This window comes from Cryptomeria japonica, chromosome 11, assembly GCF_030272615.1.
Source record: "Cryptomeria japonica chromosome 11, Sugi_1.0, whole genome shotgun sequence".
Classification (NCBI taxonomy): Eukaryota; Viridiplantae; Streptophyta; class Pinopsida; order Cupressales; family Cupressaceae; genus Cryptomeria; species Cryptomeria japonica.
Genome location: NC_081415.1, coordinates 422,961,286 through 422,972,097, shown reverse-complemented (window position 1 = coordinate 422,972,097; position 10,812 = coordinate 422,961,286). Strand labels below are relative to the sequence as shown.

Sequence of the window (10,812 nt, the reverse complement as noted above, 5' to 3'; positions counted from 1 at the left end):
TTTTTCTTGGCTAAAAAACAAAAAAATATATCATATCATGTCTTATGTACATAAAAATCTTGCCTATAAAATTTTATTAAACAGTATTAAACAAATAATATACTACTTAGTGGATTTACAACTTGCCTATTTGTCAAACCTAGATGCGATAAAAAATTATTATTTTTGACCACACGTTCTTCACAAGAGCGCTCATAATCTGTGATTGGAACTTTAGAAATATGATCACTATCATCTAATTTGTGCCTTAAATTCTCTTTCCTCATTTCCTGATGTCCAAATAAACAATAATGCATAATTAGCTCATCAAACCGAACAGTTCACAAAGCATATATCAGTGAATCATAGTTTGATACATAGAATAGTGAATCATCTAGAGCAAGTATAAGGCGGTAACAAACCATACCATGATAGTCATAGAGCTAAAAGATTGTAATTATATAGCAGTCCCAATAGATGCAGAGTAGTCTATGATACAAAGATAGAGTATAAGATAATGGCTATCTATAAAGACATTTCATCAAATGCTTGTCTTGTAGTCATTACTGCCATAAGGCACAACTGACAGTCACAGTGTAGCATGGTTACAAAGATTAAAGCTAACATATTCATATAGCAACTTTGTTCAATATTAAGAATTTCAAACAAGTATTAGTTAGAAAGTTTGTGTCCTTACAACATAAAATAGTCTTAAAACAACATAAAAGTCTTAAATAAAAAGTCATAAAATGGAGCTCATCAATAATCATCTGCATTGCCAACGAGATCAGAATCTTGATCACTACTGTCTGCATCTATTTGATTTTCTTCCTCATCATCATTTGAGAAATCTAATAAATTCTCTCTCCCAATTTTTTTATTTGTAATCAAAATTTCTTCTTCAAACAGTCCCTCATTGTCTTCATCCACTTCTTTGAATGTTTCTTGTAAATTAGCATATTGCCCATCAGGCATTACATCAACTACTTCCATGAATTTTTGTTTCAAACGACTCTGTTTGAATGACATAAGACCATCATGGGATTCTTACATCATCAATTAGAAATGACTGGTTAATTTGAAGAGGGGAAACATACGACTCATCTGTCTTTGATAAAAAATGTCTTGTATTTGCACACACAAATTCATACTCATCAAATTGTACCATGGATGGTCAGATCCACTTACATTATAATAATATAGGACTATTTTCACCAAAATCCACTTGAATAATATCTTGGATGAATCCAACATAAAAATTCTTCTCATTTCCATGAATAAATTTAGCACTAACAACACAATCACAATTAGTCTTTCCTTTATCTTTTTCTTCCACTCTTAAGTGACTACCATAGGCCCACATTCCACTAAAACTCATAGACCATAAATGTGGAGATTGTGAAAGTTCACTTTCCTCTGTTGTTATATCATGACCTCCTTCTTTTGCATCATTGATTGCATTAGCAATCCATTCCTCAAATTTTGGAAAAGAATCTCCTCCAATCAAATCATGATGGTTGCGCTTTTGAGGTCGATGTTGGATCCAAGTTTGATTCTCTTCTTCATATTTTCTACATAAAATAATGACGTACAAATAGTAAGAATAATAATATAAATGTGTAAATGCAATTGAGAAAATAAATAATTGTGTAATTTATTTTTTACCTACACCACTTATCAAACAAAGATGTGTTTTGAAGAATAAAGGTATGCATTGCACTTCTTCCTTGATATGATAGCTTGAAGAGACATCCATTGCCTTCTAATACTTCACCTGCAACTCTATCATCTTCGCCATCATCCCATACATGTTGATTGGCATTTTTAAAATCCTTCATATATTCTATGCAAAATCCCATGGCCTCTTGCATTGAATATCCCTCAGACATGTTGCCTTATGAATTTTCCCTAGTATGGACAATTTTTTTCAAAACCTTTATATATTATTCTATAGGATACATCCATCTCATTCTTATTGGGCCACAATGCTCTAGTTCATATTCTAGATGTATCAAAAGATGCATAGAAATGTTAAAGATTGCTGCTAGAAATTCTCGTTCCAATAGACAAAGGACTTCAATGACCTCCTCCCTCAAACTATCAAAGTTTGAAGGATCTAATACATTTAAGCTCATTCTCTTTAATATTAGGCCCAACATTATAATTGCCAGTCTTGGCCCCTTTGCCAAACTTGATATATTTACCACAGTAGGTAAGATATTCTTGATTATGACATGATAGTCATGGGTCTTGAGGCCTCTTAAGCTATTAATGTTAGTTTGGCTTATGATGCTACTACTTACATATCCAATGGGAAAGCGAGTCTAAGACATCAACTATAATAATTGTACATGTTGTTCCTTTGTCCAGACGTAAGGAGCACGAAGTTTTCTATATTTTTCAACCCAAAGATTTCGACGAATCTTTATTTCTCGAAAGTCTTCACATGATAAAATAGTATCTAAGGCACCAAAAAGAGTTTCTATAATAGCACAGGCTATATTTTTCTCGGTATGCATAAAGTCAACAGTATGCCTAATGGCTATATCCTTAAAGTATGGCAACTTATACAATATGCACAACCGTTTTACACCACTTTCATTACATGGATCATTTCTACTACCCTCAATCCCATCATTTTCAATAAATGACATTGTTAAGGCTCAAATTTGCACCCTACTAAACTACAAGTTTAGTAATTTGGCCTAACATGGGATTCACTTCTGCATGTGGGCAATGCGCAAATTGAAATGAAACCTCCGGTTCCTAGGCCGGTTCCTATTGGATAAATCGCCTATTTGCTCTTCTAACAACTGAAAACTTGGTAGGAAAAGGGAAGAGAAAAGGAAACAATAAAAATAAACTAAGTAACTAGGTGATTCACCGAACTTTGAGGGAAACTAAAATGATAATGACAGGTCTCTTATTGCGAAAATTTCTATTTTAGTGGGTAACACTTCTGTTCTATATAGGCCTGCATAAATGTTTCACAGAAAGGTCCTAGACTGAGCAATCAAGGAAAATATATATTCACATGAAAGCTCCATGTTCTTGTGGACACAAACTGCAACCTGCAAACAAAATACACTTCTGCAACCAGGCTCTTGATGAGACAAAATAACAAGGAATAATACAATTCACTGGTTACCTCTATCAATCATACTATGAACACAAAGATACAGAAAGAAAAGAAGGCTTGAAAAAGAAACTTAATAAAACCTTGCTCCAAAAGATGCTGTCATCATATATTCAGTCTCCAAGATTGAGTTACAGAAATTATACAAGAAAATATGCTAAGGACAAAATGTTGTCACAAGAGCCTTCTCTGCATAATCAGAACTAACTCCAAAAATAGTGTCTTTTTGCACTAAGTACAAAAAACCCCAACTGATTTGGGTCGGATGCAAGAAAAATGCCTCAAAAAGAGGAGTCTAGAAGACACCAAAAAGGGCTATAAACCTGGAAAAGTCTTCCTTAATAAATAATCAACCCAAAAGAGCACTAGAAACAGCCTCAAAATCACTTAACCAAGTAATAAAAGCTCCCCAAAATGGTGGAAAAGTCCAACTTCGACCCTTTACCTAAAAATGCTCCAACCTCCCTAGATTTGCTCCATTTGGTTTCAAACAACCTCATGTTCCTATAAAGACGCTCTTGTCTCCAAAAATATCTTAACTCCTTTTGAATGCTTCCCAAGTGGTTATGAGTGATCCTATATACTCTCCTTGTGTCTCCCAACTGAAAAGACTTCTTCAATGAAAGCCTTATCTCTCCTGAATTAACTCCTCCTTCAAAACTAAGTCAAAAGACTTAGTCTCCTTCTTGCATATGAGTATACCTTTTACATTTCGAATAATAATATTTAATTACAATTTATAATTGCATTGTAATTAAATACATTTTACAAATAAATACCAGTCTTGGACAAAAAAAATAAAAAACAAAAATATAATAAAAGTAAGACATATTTGATATATTAATAAACATTTATTTATCAAATATGTTTGATTTTTATCATATTGAATAAAATAAAGTCCAGCGGACTTGAGGGAGAATATAAAATATGGCAAAGGGTTTTATAACCCTAAAAATATCTCACTCCCATCGCATTTTCCTCATTTTTTGCAAAATGAAAACCATTTGAAAGGTTCTCGAGGGTTTGGTGCCGCCATGGATGAAGGTTCTGGGTTTTCAATGGGCTTCTTTCTAAATGCAAATCTTTTCTCTACAGGTATGCCCGCACCACATTTACCAGGAAACTGACTGTGTTCGTTTTTCACATCTTGCATACACTGCATTTTGCATATATTTTTACCAGAAAGATAACGCGCTGTGTTTGTTTTTTACATTCTGCAAACTCATCTACCAGAAAAGTAATGTGCTATGTCTGGTTTTTTAACATTTTGCACACATTTTTTTTTTTTTTTTTGCCACTATAGTAGTTGTTGAGTGCACATAGATCTCATCCATGTCTAGATGACCATCAATTAATGATCCCAATGACATTGCAGCAACCTGAGCAACTTTAACATCTAGTCCCTATCCAAGTTCACATCCTGAATGATAAATGCTAATACTACAATCTGGATGAACATTCACCAAACAGATCATTTGCTGCGCCTCTCAGAAGGCATTGAACTTTACAGGTACCAAACGTATTCCTCTTTTCACCCATTGGTTCTGATCATTGAAAGTCTTCACGTCTTTGGTGCGGTTTTCATAATTGCTTGATGCCTTCACAGTACCAAAAACTAATTTTGCATTACAGTATATGAGTTCTTGACCAGAAAGTGCCATGTCTCCTTTAGTATACATATTGAGTTCCCGGACAATATCAGGCAGAAATCCTAGTGCATGTGCTATGTGCTCCATCACTGTTTCAATCATGACTGCTGTCTCAACAAATACCGGTCCTCTCATGTAGGTACATGCAGGCAAGTTAGTCTTGGCTATTTTTCCTTCAATTCTCCAGTTGGCAATGTTATATACCCCATCAATAAATAGTGGGATTGAACTCAAATCTGGATACTCAAAATCAAAGTGGGCTCCCCGGTTATTGAACACTTCCATCTGCATTGCTGAAATTTTTCCATTTTTTTTTTTGAGAAGCAACTTTAACATCTGCACAAGTATGGACTTCGACCACCAACAAGCTGCATATTTGTATTTAGATCAAACAAGAGACGAACAGGTTTTTGAAGTTTATCAGCAGCCATTGCACATGCCATTGCGACTGGGGGCGTTCTATTTAACTTGGCACCATAAGCACCTCCAACACGTGCTACATTTACATTTACTTTGTGTTGCGGCCTGTTCAAGGCTACTGCAACACATTGTTGAACCTGTGAAGGGTTCTGAGTTGATGAGTAAACAGTCATACAACCCTCCTCACCAGGTATACATAAGGACCTTTGTGTTTCCAAACGAAAATGGTATTGATGACCTATACTAACCTCTCCTTCAACAATGACTTCGTCAGATCTAAATGAAGAAGCTACATTTCCTCTCTGAAATTCAAGAGCTCTGTTATCAAAGAATGAGTTGGACTTTATAGCATCTTCAATTGTGAGTATAGGCTTCACTACATCGGTATAAATAACATGTACAAGCTTTGAAGCTGCGTCTGCAATGGACTTTGTTTTTGCTACAATTAATCCCACAGCTTGGCCATAGTAGTGAGCCCGTTTAGATGCAAAAACTAGTTCATAATCACTAACAAGATTACAATATCCATCTGTAGCTATTGTATCAGCAGAGAGAAACGCAACAGCTCCTTTCTTTGAAAGGGCTTCCGAAGGGTCTATCTCCTTGATAGTTCCATTTGCTATTGTTGAAAGAACAAAAACTGCATGTAACCCATCTCCAAGTTTTAAATCATCTAAGTACTCTACTTCCCCTGTGACCTGTGCTTGAGCTGATAATTTTGGGAGTGGTTGTGACACTGGATACTCTGATGGGTCCCCATCGAGTCCCCACCCGTACCCTTTCCACTGGGATCACCAGTCTGGGCAATGAAGTCCTTTTGCACTGAATGGAAAAGACAATTGTTGTAGTACTTGATTTTATATATTAGATTGTGTTTTATCCTTATTGAATTTCTGACTTTGGCACATGCTGGGATTGATCTTATGTAGAAATAAAGTTCGAGCACGGGCTCGTGACACTCATTCCTGTAATCGTTAATTCTGATTTCATTCAGCTCACTGTTTGAACATGCATTTAAGATTCAAATACTCTTTTTCTTTACCAACTTGCTGCATTGGATTGTTTATCTTCACGATGTGGTATTGATCCTTTTTTAAATACTGTAAGGTTTCACATTGAAATAATATGTCCCTTAAATGCTTCAATTGGTTTCTTCATCATTCCACTTGATATTTTGAGATTAGTTACTCTAAAGGGTATGTCGGGCTCATACCCGAAGGGAGCCTCGGTCAGGGGCACATGCCAATTAGAGTAACTAATTATCTGCACATGAAACAAACACATTAGCATAAACATTTCTTTTTTCTGAAGCAGTGATTTGTCTTTATCTTTCCCGCCCTTTCAAAATAGAAATATGATAGGCTATAATAAATGATATGTCGTAGGATAATCTTTCATTGCTTAGATCGGTTGGATCTAACACCTCTTCTTTTTTTTTTTTTTGTGCAGGAAAGTAGGAGTTTTCAAAGTCTGAAGATCGAGAGAACATTCACAAGAGCAACGGGGCAGCCAATAACCAGTCAAAGCAACCCAAGGCAATGACTGGTTATCCTCACACTCATTTTTTAAATTCTATCCCTTTTTGTTTTGGATATGTAGGAAAGATAAGAATGCTAAGCTCACGGCTTGTGTGAGGTTTTAAGAAACTCAGTGTATATAAATATGCTTTAGATGCATGAACTCAATTTGTAATCTATCATTGTTCAATACAAATGAAAATATCCTCTTTTCCCTCTTTTTTCAACACTGCGATGTATCTTTATGTAAATGCAATCATTCGATAAATATGCATCCTCTGGCTAAAATTACATGGGCAATGAAATTTTAGATAACAGACATTCTTTTTTATCCATACTCAATAATGTAATCACCTATTATTAGCAATGGTGCTTCCCGATTCTCTTCTTGACCGTTGAAACGTGTTTTTTGCTGACGACATGGATGATCCATTTTAAGGTAAGCATGATGTCCACAATAAATACACTTACACAAACTTATTGAGTGCCTCACAAAATCCTTAAAGTTGCAAGCAGGACATCCATGGTATCCATGAACAGAGAGACTAGATAATATGCCATATATAGAAAGATCATGAATCGTAAACAATAAGGAAGCTCTTAAAGTGAATTTGATTGAATAACCATCCCTTAAAGATTTAATTTCTTCAATTCCTTTCCACAATTCCATTAGCTCATCATACAATGGCCCTAGATAGGCATCTATTGTTTCTAAAGTCAAACTTTTCTTTCCTGGTATAATCAATAATAACATTAAGAAAAATGGTTTAGTTGCTAACCATGGAGGAAAGTTATAATTTATTAGAAACACTGGCCAAGTTGACCATTTAGTACTTTGATCTGAGAATTGGTTCACCCCATCTAGAGCCAAACCCAACCTTATATTACGAGGATCTTGAGAAAAATCAAGCCATCTATTATCAAATTTCATCCACATCCTTGAATCAGGCACATGTCGTTGTTTTCCATCAGTGCTCTTATCTTGGGCATGCCACTGCATAAGTTCAGCAATGTCTCTGCACCTATACATTCAAAGTAATCGTGGGATTATCGAAAAGTGGCGAAGAAATTTTCTAGGAACCACAGCTGATTTCAACCCTTGTCTATACCTCGCTTCATGACATTTCAGACATTCGTTGTCGCTTGCAATATTTTTGTGAAATAATACTCAACCATTCACACATGTGTGGATGTTTTCATACCCCAATCTGAGCTTAATGATTTTCTTTTTACATTGACTTCATTTTGTTGGTAATATGGAGTCAGCGGGTAACAATGAACTTAATAATGCCAATAACCAATCTACACTCTCATTTGTCCAACCATGCACCACTTGCAAGTTAAGAATTTGAAGGATTGTTGTCAAATGACGTAACTTACAATTAGCATAAACAGTCTTTAAAGCATCCTCCATTGACTTGGCCCAATCATCTCTTAGACCCGTATTTAGCATTATATCAACTCCAAACCCGTCGTCAAACATTTTTGCCTCTTCATCTATGTTTGGTGCCACTTCATCTATGTTTGGTGCCACTTTGTCTATGGTTGTTGCCTCTTCATCTCTCACAATCTGCAATTCTATCATATCTTCATAATAATTGTAATTCCAAGGGCTTATACCACTACACCCACAACTTATCATATGTCGATAAATCACATTTCTTTTTTTCACCTTTCCATCAAGACAATCATTACATGGACATGGATAATTTTCCAAGCTCCTCTCATTAGCTACTCTTTCATCATATGCAAGATATTGCTCCATAGTCAACCTTTGACACTAATCCATCGTAATATTTTGTATTCTTATATTGTTTTGAGATCTATCTTACATTCTGAGACCATAAGAGAAAGAAGAGGATGCAATGAGTCATTGTTTTGAGATCTATCTTACATTCATTTGAAGTTTACCTACTAAGAGTGGAATATGTGTGTGTTTCCTATTAGCTTACTTTCAGCAATGAGGGTTTCAAATTTCCTCTGAATTTGTTGTAGAGGGCCTCATTGACTTCAAATTCGTTGCAGCAAACTCTGATTTCCTTGCCCACCTTTTCAAAATTCTCCAGGTTCTATCCAAACAAGCTTTATCACCCATGCAAGTGATTCAATACATATCCATGAGAATAACAAACGTAAAAAATAATCCAAAGATGACACATTCAAGGCACATTCAAGTAACTAGTGATATTCAATGATGACACATTAATGATTTATACTCTAATGCAAAGAAATTCAAATACTACATAATCATGAAAATTTTGTTTAATACATAAATTTATACAATATTGAAATCTCATTTTATATATCTTACTATCAACATTTCCATTGCACTTTATTTGGTGCAAGTGCTAGTTATTTTGTGGATCACTAATGGAAAGAAGATGAAAGCTATGCACTTTACAGGGTGCTAATATTTTCAAGTAAAAGTTAAACTCATTTAGATTAACTGTTGTGACAAGAAAATAGTGGAGTAGTATTTGAAGTTGGAATAGTTGATAGATCCATTCCAATAGTGGATTCAAAAATTGTCTCATAGGAGTTATACGTGAGATTCTAGGAATTAGTGACTCTTTAGCCAAAGAGGAGGAAGGCACTAATCAGTCATTAAGTTACATTTAATCAATTCAATTATTTACATTTTCAGTTTTAGTTTGAAGATATAAGAAGGAAACAAAAATAGGAAGTAGGGATAAATAGAAGAAGCTAAAGAATTTTATCTCAGAAAAGAGAATTCATTTTGAGATAAACAATCAAAATCAGAATATAGTAGAGAGGCATAATCTGCCATACAAAAAAATCACCTTGAAGAATCAGTTGGTGAAGAGGTATACCCACCTAGTACCTAGAGAACCTGAAGTGCAGGGAGTGAATAATCTGAAAGGAACACTCTGTAAGTTGGCCAAATCAGTTGGAGGGTTTGAAGATAGGATTTGGTATAACCTTATAACTTTCCAATATGTTGATTTGGGAACCAAAAGGATCCATGAAAATTTAAAAGAAATTATCGAAATGGACGAATATAATAATATATATCCTCTTAATCCCAAAAAAAATCACTTGAATCACTGAAAAAGCAACTGATTTTCACATTTTCCAAGAAAGAGCCCAAAAAGGATAAGATTGAGATCTGAGTGCCTAATAAAAAAATTGCATAAAAAGACTTGAGATCTAAATAGGAGACATTAAGAGGTTTTTGACTTTCAGAAATGAGGGGTTCAAGTTACCTCTGAATTTGTTGTAGAGCACCTCCCTAACTTCGAATACGTTGCAACTAATTTTGAATTCCTTGCCCGCCTTTTCAAAAGTCTCCAGGTCCTATCCAAACAAGCTTTATTGCCCATGCAAGTGCTTCAATACCTATCCATGAGAATAACAAACGTAACTAGTGATATTCAATGATGACACATTCAAGGCACTCTTTGATCAAAGAACAATAGTAAGACTTGGGATAAGATAGTGTGTTATCTGCAACAAACTATGATACAGTCAAATCCAAAGATTATGGACAATAATAAGCCAAAATCAATGATAGAGAACAACAATAAGCCAAGAATCTTAGCTTAATAAATGCAACAACCAATACATAGTAATAGATTCAATATTTTAGTACCAAAGAACACTACAAGTTAACATCTCAAAAACTGTAGAAGCCAGACAATATAGTGAAGAATATGTGTCCTTAATCAAAATAACACTATCATATATTTCCAATATACTTTGATATGATAGTCAAATAATTGTTAATTTAAACTATATATTTTAAATAAGAGTTATTTGATTATATAGAAAAGATAAATAGAAATTAGGTCCAATTGACATGAAGATAAACGATAGTCATTGCTAAAATTAGTTTAAAGTGTATTCATTTAGGGACCTTTCATAAAATATTGTCAACTTTCACATCATAACAAGATCTTAAAATATTCATTGTTTATAATGATAAGAATTTGGTTGTTCCATACACTTTCCTGTACTATTTTAAAAATCCCATCGAACAAAATATTGTGCAGCAGTAGTATGGAGTGCATTTCATCTATTTTATGCCCAAAGATTTCATCATACCACTTTCTTTTGAAAGGCACCCAAAATTTGATGTGTAGTTACTTCCAAA

General features: G+C 34.4%; 1 pseudogene; it reads right to left on the bottom strand.

Annotated features, from left to right (window-relative positions):
- Positions 1-4,094: 4,094 nt before the first annotated feature.
- Positions 4,095-8,466, bottom strand: LOC131860230 (uncharacterized; annotated as a pseudogene).
- Positions 8,467-10,812: the final 2,346 nt, after the last annotated feature.